Here is an 11,058-nt window from a genome sequence, read left to right as displayed (position 1 = left end):
TGTTGTGATTGGTTGTCAAGGCAGCCAATCAGAATTTAGCAGCCTCAGTCTCTGATTGGCTGGAATTATGGCACATTGTAACGCTGGGTTGTGTTGAGCACGCCAGCTGTTGGCATTTAGCGAGCACTAAGGGGGGCATCAGGTGAGCAAGCTAGTGAAACGTTGCACACGCAAAAGAAAAGGTCTGCACACATCCAAAAACATGTTTTAAAATGCAAAATTGATTTCCATGCGCTCGAAAGACTTTTTTCTTTGCGAAATGAACATATTCTCCACAAAACTCAGATCGCGCGCGTGCACAATGCACTTTTGTGCGCTCAAAATATGATCTTTCGCGTGCAGAATTGTGCCAGAAATGTAAGCCCATAGAAGAGTACAAAGCTGGCTGTGCACAAAGGCTATTTCTAAAAAAAAAAGGTAAATTCCGACTTTGCTATGACAATCTGGCGCTTCTGAATCAGCGACTGTAAGTATGTTTTGTAATTAGTTTAAGTATTTGCTATTGACTGTTCAAATGTGGAGTTTTTGCGCAGCGGAGAGTAACGCGTCGTGTGTGTGTGTGAGGGGAACAGGGTCACATCACAGGAGAGTGAACAGCCTGTCAGAAATCATAGCACGTCAGCTGTCTTAACCGCGGCTTGTGTATTGCATCATCACTGTGTCTGTCACGTGACTCTGTTGCCCTTTCGGGCTTGAACTGATGGTAAAACTAATGACATTATTAACTGTCTTGATATTTACTTTGAAAGCTGAAGCTCGCGATTATGGTAAGGGGCGTTACATTTCCGACGAGTGCTTGTGGTGTTTAGGCCAATCACAATGCACTGGGTCAGCTGGCCAATCAGAGCAGACTGCTCTTGTCAGAGGAGGGGGCTTTGTTGAAAACTACGTGTTTGAGAGAGGCGGGGCATAGAGGACCTACAATAATGTACAGTATTTGAAAAATAATGTGTTTTTTGAACATTAAAGCATGTCAACATATTTTTTTTCATTTAAAAACAAGAGATACAGTGGGATGGGAAAAAACCGCCATAACGTCTTTAGACATATTTTTTAAAGTTGAACTTGCATTAATTTTACATGGCTTTCTAAACATGCTGCTCTCTGCAAGATGAGAGTGCAATGCTGATAGATGTCCCTCTAGAAAATGTGATAAATATGCATTCTGTGTGAATGGCTTTGTTTCAGTTTTGACGTAAACAACATCATCTCCACACTGATGCTCTCGTTTTTCCGCAATATATTGAATGAACAATGTAGCAGCGCCGCATTTAGTGGGTTCAACTGAATAGGCTAACAAAAGCATTCAAATGCAATCTTTAGCCTGATTCAGACGGTAATTGTTTCTCATGTGGACGTCTGTAAAAATAAATTTACATATCCCCTCAGTGATAAAACTCATGGATTCGGATGGCGATCTATTCACAGAGGAGGAGTGAGTTCTGTGAACCCGGGAATGCGCTTCTCACGTGACCAGTCACATAATTTGTCTGCTGTAAATAAAATGAATTTTATTTACAAAATGTATTCTTATTATTGTGTAAAAAATACTTATGTAAAATGTATTCTTATTATTCCAAGTTTATTTTATAATATATAATCCTATTTATTATTTGATTATTTAAATATTTTCCCTGTTTAAAAATGGGAAAATAGACGCGCTATAGGCCTAGTTGTATATAATTATACGCGATATAGTTATGTAACATTCCCAATCATAGTTATTAATGTTGTGCACTGCTGTTTGGGCTGCGTGTGCTGAGCTAAAGATGATCACTGGTAAACTGAAGCGCTCTTTTAACTTTACCAAACGCATTCTATATGAGATACATCAGATATACATCAAATAAACACAATATTACAATGTACAATTGCACAAAAGGCTGCAAACGAACAGCGCGCATCTGAAGTGTCTCTGAAGGAAATAATGCATTATTTATCGGCTTTAAGATATCGGCCAAATTTTCTTATCAGGCCGATACCGATAACAGAAAAAATGAGCCGATATGGGCCGATACCGATATGGTGGCCGATATATCGTGCATCCCTAGTATATATCCGTTTATAATACACATTTTAAAATTGCATTGCATACCTGCTGCTGCCATAATAAAGACCCATTTCGAATGTTTGCATGCTTTTCTTCTCTTTCTGCTCCCAGTTGCTGTGAGCAGTTATGAAGTATTGTTCTTTTAAATACTTTCCAGCATTTCAGAAATAAATATGTATACAAATTACACCGACGTACAACAGTTAACATACCTTACGGTGTTCGGGAGTGCTCAAAAAGGGTTTACGCACTGAATTTTGAATCGATTTCTTCTCGTAAACTCAGAGATGTGGATTCGGACGGCAATTAAATTACCACTCGACCTTGGTGTTTGTCAAAAAACAGTAGGTAATTCGGCCGGGGATTTTTACGGGGGTGGTGATAGAAAAACACCGACATCCTGGATTCGGATGGCAATTAAATCACCGACTACCCCCTGTAAATGGTGAAAATCACTTACGTCCCCCTGAGAAACGATTACCGTCAGAATAGGGCTAATGACATGCATCGTCATCGCATCTCGTGCGCCACTGATAAGGCTGCCTGACGGCTGACGCAGACCTTAAATTCGAATGCAATGATTTTGCATTCGAATGTGTATTTTTTTTATTTTTTTTTATTCAACGAATATTCGAAATTCAAATTTTTTTTTTATGGCCCTAGCTCCTTATGCTTTCGAATTACTATTGCGGTACTTTGTCATACAACGATCGGTCTGCACAGCACTGCCTCAGGTCGAACACACCTAATATGTACACGTATTTGCATTGCTTTGACCATTCTCTGTAGATCCTACCTTCTCACATGCCATGATTGGTCAATTATGTACAATACCTGCATGTTATTGGTCAAACAATTTTTCAATCATTACCTTCAGCAAGTATGAAAATAGGAAATATTTTATATATTTTATGCAATATAGAAATCCTGGCCAGGACGTGTCCAGGAAAAAAAAACACGTATGGTCACCCTACTGAAAGTTAGTATTTAATTTTGGATGAAAAAAAAAAAATTTGACCACAAAGACTACATGCTTTTTCTGTTGATTTACTTAAGTGTTGTCTGTGCAGCCGTTCACCTAGACTGCTCCGACATTTCTTGAGCAAGCACTTTATTTGCTGGTCTATTATTATATTTACTTCAGATGGCCAGAATAAGAATTTAATTGGTCTATATCCACTTTGCACTCCTTGTTTTTGTTGCAACAGGGTGTGTTTTATGACATCAAGTATTATAAAAAGGTTTTTCATGTGATGCACCCTGGGCTATATTTTCAGTATATTCTCTCTGATTTTAACCTGACCTCAAAGCTTGCTGCTCCCAAGATGACAGTACTTATGGTCAGATTCAGACACAGAGCCGTTGTTCACTGACGAGCTGCGCAAAAAATCGCGCGAATATGAACGTGGTTTTGCGCAGCTTGCCTGTGAACAACGGCTCTGTGCAGTTAATGCTGCTCAATGTGAAAGCCCGCAGGTGATGGAGATTTACCTCTGATTACAGAACCGGCTCTACTGATAAGATGCGCGTTAAATATCGCATGCGATTTATCGTGCAGCCCTACTTGCTAGTCTCACGTAGCCAGACCTTCAGACTGACGGTAGAAGGTCTGGGGACCTTGGCCACTTTAAAAGGCCATATGACTGACAGGTAAAACAACCAATCACTTTTTGTTTTGGACCGCGTCATGTTTAGGGGCGTGGAAATGTCACCACAATAACAGACCAGTGTGTAAAATCTCTTGGATGTATTTTAAAGAGTCTATGTCGCAAACTTTACATATTTCACATACTTTTGAAAATCCAGTGTTTAGTTGATCCTGATAAGTGCTCATTGTCACAGTTGTAAACACAACGGCTTTCTTCTTTCATAATGGGGTTTGGCATTACAGCATCTTTGTTTCCAGGTGGAACGTTAAAAAACACGACACACTCGTCTCCTGGAAATCCTGTGTAATTCAACCAATCCAATGATGACTTCGAAACTCATGAACCGTTTCCAATTTTGTGTGCCATATGCATCAGATTTTCAGCCAGTACGTGGGCATGACATTTGAGGCTGAGACTACAAAGTTGCATACTCAAGTACTGTTTAGGTCTCTAAACACTCTGAGGAGGATTGCCCTGCATAATCTATGTCCCATCATTCTTGGCACAGAGGACACACACACATGCAGGATTACTCTTCATAAGGCAAGGGGCTTTCTAGGGCTGGTCAGAAGTGAGTGGATTAAGGTTTAGTCATGATGCGTGTGTGTCTATGTGGTCTAGAAATGATCACAGGGTTTATTTATGTACAAGAAAACTTTGTGTTTGTTACCCAGAGATGACCCTTATGTTACAGAATGAGAGAAGCAACTCAAGACATTGTTAAATTACCAGATTATGTCTCCTTCTCCTGCTGATGCATGCTGGGATGCTTTGCACTATGAAGCTGGACTGGCTGTAGATATTTCAGTGTGATTTAGACTTTGGCTTACTGTATTTTGAGGGTGTTATTTAAATGCTTTTCCTTCTCACTCTCATTCTTTCTCTCCTTTATAATTAATTTTTTTTCCTTCAAACATCTCTTTCTTTGATTACCTCATTCCTTTGTGTTTTGGGTGCGTGCCTATTCGAGAGCGGCACAGAAACACACGTCTGTGTCTTTAGGGCATGTTGGCGCACAGTGTTCTGCTGATTTGAGGTGTGAAGTCTCCTCATGTCAGAAACAGAGCCGTGGAGTAGAATAAGGGTGTACTCACACTAGGCACGGTTGCCTTGAACCGAGCCCGAGCATGATTATCCCCCCTCCCTACTCCTCCGCTGGCCTGTACTCACACTTGCACTAAACTTTCCGGGCCGGAGCATGCTTACGTCATGTATGAGATAATGGAGAAAACGTTATATATTTAATATAATATTTTGCAGAATAATTAATAATTAATTTATCATTAATGCCGTGCATTGATTTTCACTTGTATGTATCAGAAAATTATTACAGAGGCAGCTGAGGTTAACGAAATAATTTGCAGCTTTACTCGCAAACTACATTTCCTGTTCATCAATAAGGTAAGAAACAGAGCCATTATAAACCTAAATATACTTGATTGAATTAAATTAATTGAAAAGTGTAGTGTAGTAGTAGTAATAGAATATGTTTGCGGTCGTAATGATGACAGAAGCACACACAAAATAGTATCTGTTCCATGCTCTGGCGCGGTTAGCACTCACACTGCGGGCGTACCGCGCCTAAAAGAATGGAAGAAGAGTGGTGAAAAGAGATGGAAAAAAGTTTTATGTTTCGAAATGCTCTTATTTTTGTTTGATTCATTTTTTGTTAATTTCTATCAGGTTTTTATTTATTTATTAAAGTCACCCCTTTACCCTTGTCAATTGAAATGTCAGTCAATATGAATATTATATATTATGTTTTTTTTTTTTACTAATTTAAATCCTGTTTCGTTTCTTCAAATGCTTTAGCAGTAAAAAATCCACAGATATTTGTAATGGCAATAAGAATTAGAATAGGGTGAGAAGGGCTAAGAGAGAGAGTTATAGAGGTTATAAAAAGAATAACCGAGGGAGTTTCTCTTTATATAGAGGTAGAGAAGAAATTGGGGCTACAAGAGGTAGTTAGAGGTAATGAGAAGGAGAAACAGAGGTAACTTTGGTCTCTTCTGCTTTCCGGGGATTCTGTCCTGACATGCTGCGTCTTCACATACTCTTCCTCATTCCAGCAATCTTCTATCTGCACACACTCACATACACATAAAGGTACATGCTCGTGCTGTGTGGATGTCTTTCTATAGCCACAATTTTTCATACACAGCACAATTCACTGTATCCTATTCTTTTTTGGCTCATATTATAAATAAATCATAAAATGTTCACTTAAAGCTACTAAATCTAAGAAATGCTATACCAGAGTTTTCAGTACGAATTTAATATGTAAAGATTGAACCATAAAATTCTACAAAGATAATACATATGGTTTCTTTGCTGTTGCATGTAAAATAAAACCTACAGCTCCATTTTTTCAATAAATGATCAAATAAATTATACATTCATACACCACAAGTGCTTCATGATGGTGACTACACCTTCATTGATGAAACCTCAAAGCTATTGAACAAGGATGGGAATATCGGCCAATCAGTGATGGGCAAATTTTAGGAAGGCATAATAAAATGTTTAAAGAAATGTAAGGCCCATTGATTGGCATAAGAGGTGGCATGTTTAATGTGTCAACTGAAGGCCTTGTCGCCTTTTCTCAGTCTTGAGGGACTACACACATACAGGGTCAGCATTGCGCCACCTGCTGGCTGTATCTACATGTCTCAACATCAAGCTGTTTTTTTTATTCTTTCCTGTCTGATATCTAATAGTGTTTTGAATTAGCAGGCTTGTTAATTAAAGGAATAGTTCACCCAAAAATGAAAATTTGCTGAAAATGTACTCGCACTCAGGCCTCTAAGATCTAAGATGTAGATTTGTTTGTTTCTTAATAGGAACAGATTTGGAGAAATGTAGCAAGTCAAAAGCTTTGTCTGTGCATATTTCTCTCCTGATTCAAATGAAGACACTTCTTCACTGCAGAAAGCAATATTATGGATACAGGATGATCAATTTTATTTTTGGGTGATCTATTTCTTTAAAGTTTAAACAACGATTTGGTTCTCTCTTGATGTGTTATTCTTTGTGTTTGTGATCATTTGTGTTTATACATTGCTTGTTTTTGTTTAGGTTTCTATTGTCATTGTTACCTATTTTTTTTGTCTACTGATTGTTATTCAGTGTATGTAAAAGGCTTTATTGGTGAGTTTCCATTGTGGAAACTAGTTGGATGATTTAGTTTTTTTGCCCCAGGCTCTTCATGTACCATCACTCATTTTGACTCGAACACATTCAGTAGTTTGTTTTCATTATATATTTTTTTCCACATTTTGTATTTTCTCTTTCTCTAAGCCATTACATAATCCCGCCCCTAGCACATAAGAGACTGCATAATTGGATGGGTCCAGTTTTAGTAAGAGATTAGCTACCAGCAATATTAGCATCAGTTCTTAGTCGTGTGACATTGTTAGTATTCACTATTAGTTGAACTTTTTTTATAGTTATGTAAATGTAACTTCTTAAATGATCATATCTACTTGCGGTTAACCAATGATTATCCTTAATGAAAATTGTACCAAATATTTTGATGATAAAGTATTCAGTGCACACAAAGAGCCAAAGATAATTGAAACATGGATTTTGTGGCATCTTCTTGGCCAACGTGTAATCACTGCTATGTGCCTGTTGGCCCCAGCAGCCTGAAATTATTGTTTATGATTGTTTACTTTTGCACGCACACACACAACCCTTTACGCACACCTTGGCAAAAGAATCGCCGTTGGCTAGTACATTTTTTAGTTTACTCGCCAGACTGTTATACTGTTTTTGTGTATATATATTTTTGTGTATATATATATATACACAGTGGTGTGAAAAAGTGTTGGATTTCTCTAGCCACACTCAGGCCTGATTACTGCCACACCTGTTCGCAATCAAGAAATCTCTTAAATAGGACCTGCCTGACAAAGTGAAGTAGACCAAAAGATCCTCAAAAGCTAGACATCATGCCGAGATCCAAAGAAATTCAGAAACAAATGAGAAAGAAAGTAATTGAGATCTATCAGTTATAAAGCCATTTCTAAAGATTTGGGACTCAGGCGAACCACAGTGAGAGCCATTATTCACAAATGGCAAAAACATGGAACAGTGGAGAACCTTCCCAGGAGTGGCCGGCCGACCCAAATTATCCCAAAGGCACAACGACGACTCATCCAAGAGGTCAGAAAAGACCCCACAACAACATCCAAAGAACTGCAGGCCTCACTTGCCTCAGTTAAGGTCAGTGTTCATGACTCCACCATAAGAAAGAGACTGGGAAAATATGGTCTGCATGGCAGAGTTCCAAGACGAAAACCGCTGCTGAGCAAAAAGAACATAAAGGCTCGTCTCAGTCTTGCCAGAAATCATCTTGATGATCCCCAAGACTTTTGGGAAAATACTCTGCGGACTGGCGAGACAAAAGTTTAACTTTTTGAAAGGTATGTGTCCCATTACGTCTGGTGTAAAAGTAACACTGCATTTCAGAAAAAGAACATCATACCAACAGTAAAATATGGTGGTGGTAGTGTGATGGTCTGGGGCTGTTTTGCTGCTTCAGGACCTGGAAGACTTGCTGTGATAAATGGAACTATGAATTTTGCTGTTTACCAAAAAATCCTGAAGGAGAATGTCCGGCCATCTGTTCGTGACCTCAAGCTGAAGCGAACTTGGTTTCTGCAGCAGGACAATGATCCAAAACACACCAGCAAGTCCACCTCTGAATGGCTGAAGAAAAACAAAATGAAGACTTTGGGGTGGCCTAGTCAAAGTCCTGACCTGAATCCTATTGAGATGCTGTGGCATGACCTTAAAAAGGTGGTTCATGCTCGAAAACCCTCCAATGTGGCTGAATTACAACAATTCTGCATAGATGAGTGGACCAAAATTCCTCCACAGCGCTGTAACAGACTCATTGCAAGTTATCGCAAACGCTTGTTTGCAGTTGTTGCTGCAAAGGGTGGCAACCAGTTATTAGGTTTAGGGGGCAAACACTTTTTCACACAGGGCCATGTAGTTTTGGATTTTGTTTTCCCTTAATAATAAAAACCTTCATTTAAAAACTGCATGTTGTGTTCACTTGTGTTATCTTTTACTAATATTTAAATTTGTTTGATGATCTGAAACATTAAAGTGTGACAAACATGCAAAAAAATAAGAAATCAGGAAGGGTGCCAACACTTTTTCACACCACTGTATATATATACATATATATTAGGGCTGCACGATATATCGAAATATCGCAAATGCAAATATCGCAAGGGCGTGCAATCCGTGTATCATTCGATCATTCGTTTTTTGATTTAATATTGAAAGTAGAAAAATTAGAAAACAGCTCCTTTTTCGTTTTTTTGTTTTTTCCCAAAATTTTCGTTTTTCGTTCATGGGTGGAAAAATGAATAAACCGCTTGAATATTGGATTTCTACACGTGGGCGGGAATTAAACACCCCTTTCTGCTGATTGGTCAGCCGAAGATCAAACCATGCCATCATCAGTTCTTCCACAGTATCACGCAGCAGAATAATAGTCCTGTGCTGCTGCAGTTGTATGGTTTCTTAACACATTTATTTGCGAGACGCGCTAAAGCAGTGCATTCTGTTGTTCTCTTTATTTTTCAAAGGCATGACATTTTGTAGTTATTTTGAACGTACAATTTTGAAAATCCAAGTGAACATCAAGTGAATGTAAACTGCTTTAAATATGACTGCTGCTTATTTCCTGTGCACTTCAATACTGATCTGCGCTTAACTGTAGTCTGTCTGCTTATTGAGTTTATTTAACCCATCGCAGTTTATTGGAACTGTGTGAACTAGAGTCACTACTCACCTTAATGTTGTTCTAAAGGCTTATTACTTAACACAAAAATGTCCTGCTCTCGCTTGCCAATTTAATGGCTGAGAATTGTGACTTCAGTGTTTTTTTTGTTTTTTTTTTGGAAAAAACGAAAAAGGAGCCGTTTTCTCATTTTTCTACTTTCAATATTAAATAAAAAAAATGAATGATACACGGATTGCGTGCGATATCTGAATCATTTTAATAATAGGCTACTTAAATCAAAATGTTGCAAAAGGTCAAATTTTTAGTTTGACGCATATAGCAGAGAATTGTTTGACGTTGAAAAGAGTTAAGTGCAATAAGTTGCAGAAAACAACTCTTTGCCGTCTCGTCTTGCTGTCTGACTCACACCTGAAGCGCGTGCACAAGCCACATCTCGCGCAGCGTCTCTTCAGTTCTGCGTTTCAGACTGCGTGCGAACACCGAGTTGTAAGTATAAAGGAAACCAGGCTGATTACATCAGAGATTGCAGAGAGAACAGAGACTCGCATTGCGTTTTCAGTGAATTATTCATTCCAGTGTGTTTTGCTTTTAAACACGAGTTCTGTCATATTCTGTGATTGTCTCTGAAGAGCGCGAGCCCTCACATGTCACGCGCTGAGTGAAGTACAGACTGAACGGGTTGTCAACACATCCCACCACATTAAACACAATACCTAGCCTATAGGCAAATTTGAACGGTTTCAGAAGAAAACAAGAATGAAAAATATAAGTTGCTAAACAAGCCAAAACGAATTAGGCTAATCAGTGGCAGCGCTAGGGCGGGGCTTGATGGGGCCCATCAGAAACTTGTTTAGCCCGGGCACAGCCCCCCCAAAGATTTCCTAATGATGTTGCCTTATTTTTGGTGTCACTTTTCATTAACATTAAAAAAAATAAACATTTAAAAAAATGCCTAATATGTGGCCTATAAACGATTGATATTATGGGGGTGGGGTCAAGCAACACAAGCAAGCAACGCGCAAACTGCGCAAGCGTTCAGTAAATTCACTATAGAGAAAGTGAAAGTAAAAAAACTGACGGAGATTTCTAACGCTGCATTAACGGTGCATATTCTCTGAGACAACAAGAGACAAAATTACTTCAATATAGGCTGATGATGGTATATAACTGTCTTAAATTATTCTCTTAATATTTCTCTTGTGGCCCGTATAGTGAAAAACATGAGAAGAAACATATTTAGCGTTAAACAGGTTGTTTTTGAAAATCTGTGCACGAAATAAAGCTGCTCTTAATTTTCAACGATGACTGCAGTGTTAATAATTTTAATTATAGGCCTATAATTCAGTTGTATAAATTAATAGACCTGTTTAAAAAAAACTTTAAAAAAAACATTAGCCTAATTAGGAGTAGCCTAAGCTACTAGCCTAAATTTTAATTATCCTCACAGCGCGCCATATGGCGCGGAACGGCATAGTCATATAGACTATGATTGAACAAAAACAGATTTTGTTATTTTTAGTTAAACTTAATTTTTGTTGCTTGTCTGCGCTCGTCCGCCGCCTTTTTTCTCTTCTCCGACCCCGCAGCTCTCTCCGATA

The 11,058-nt window shown here is 38.5% G+C and overlaps 1 protein-coding gene and 1 long non-coding RNA gene across 8 annotated transcripts in view; both read left to right on the top strand.

Moving 5' to 3' along the window:
- arhgap12a (Rho GTPase activating protein 12a) overlaps positions 1-11,058 on the top strand; it is a 40,870-nt gene that overhangs the window by 10,560 nt on the left and 19,252 nt on the right. The gene's annotated exons all lie outside the window — the stretch shown is intronic.
- Positions 9,820-11,058, top strand: part of LOC107557806 (uncharacterized) — a 4,468-nt gene continuing 3,229 nt past the window's right edge. The window contains exon 1 of the long non-coding RNA XR_001605431.1: positions 9,820-9,918. This is a non-coding gene — a long non-coding RNA (uncharacterized lncRNA). The remainder of the gene's footprint in view (positions 9,919-11,058) is intronic.

Source organism: Sinocyclocheilus grahami, unplaced genomic scaffold (assembly GCF_001515645.1).
Source record: "Sinocyclocheilus grahami isolate Dianchi unplaced genomic scaffold, SAMN03320097.WGS_v1.1 scaffold620.1, whole genome shotgun sequence".
NCBI lineage: Eukaryota > Metazoa > Chordata > Actinopteri > Cypriniformes > Cyprinidae > Sinocyclocheilus > Sinocyclocheilus grahami.
The sequence above is the reverse complement of the archived record's forward strand: the minus strand, read 5'-3'. Positions and strand labels throughout refer to the sequence as shown.